The following is a 1,031-nucleotide window of genomic DNA, read 5'->3' on the forward strand; positions in this document are numbered from 1 at the left end:
TCTAAATAAAAAAAAGGTGATATGTTTTTTTCTGTGTAAAGTGTTTTTTCTTTCTTTTCTCTCTCTTTCTTTCTGTTTCTCTTAAACCAAACAAAATGTCCTCACTGTGCTCTAAATTAAAGTAAACCCTGAGAGCAGGTTTGCCAATAATAAACCAGTCCTGTTTTAGATGGTAGTTTATTATAAGGATATTCATTCCTCTTCCCAGTTTACCCCTGTGCTCTAAATAAAACAATAGCATTAAAACAGTGATGGTATTATGGTATAACAATGTATAATAATATAATATATAATAATATATAATAATATTCTTTATTATAAGGACCTTAATGCCTCTTCCCAGTGCACCTCTGAGCTCGGTCAGCAGGGCGCGCCGCCGCGGCAGAGGGCTCCGCCGCCGTGCACCGTGAACGCGCCTGTCCATGCGGTGAGAATAAAGGAGGAAACGCGGAGAAAGCAGGTTGATGGAGGAGAAGAGATGAATCTGAGGAGGAGACACCGGACGCATCCTCTCATCTTTACCCGGCCCCGGCGCCCCGAGCTCCGGTTCCCCGCTCGGCTGCTCCGCTCTTTGTCAGCCGGCTCTCACGCGCAGACCCGGGCGGGTTAGTGAGGCTGCTCCTCCGGATGAAGACTCAATAACCGGAAAACCTTCATGAATTCTATTTTAAATACTTCATATTTGAGATACTCTGTTGTTTTTTTTTTACCGTGGAGGCTGCGCCCGTTCAGATTATTTCTCCTCCGGGGCTTTCTCACCTTTTGTTCGGAGGAAGACGCGACTGATGCTGCGGTGAAGTGACCGAGGAGGAGGCACCGGATCCGGTCATTAATCATCAGGTTAAGAACAAGAACTCAGAGCTGATGGGATTATTTCTCCTTCACACTGTGGATCTTTAAATCATTTTATTGATTAGCATCGTCACTGGCTGTGGTTCTTTTGTTCTGCTCTGTGAGACTTCCCCGGTTGGTCCCGGTTGGTCCCGGTTGGTCCCGGTTGGTCCCGGTTGGTCCCGGTGATTTGCAGCACC

The sequence above is a fragment of the Pleuronectes platessa genome, chromosome 2 (genome assembly GCF_947347685.1).
Source record: "Pleuronectes platessa chromosome 2, fPlePla1.1, whole genome shotgun sequence".
Lineage (NCBI taxonomy): Eukaryota > Metazoa > Chordata > Actinopteri > Pleuronectiformes > Pleuronectidae > Pleuronectes > Pleuronectes platessa.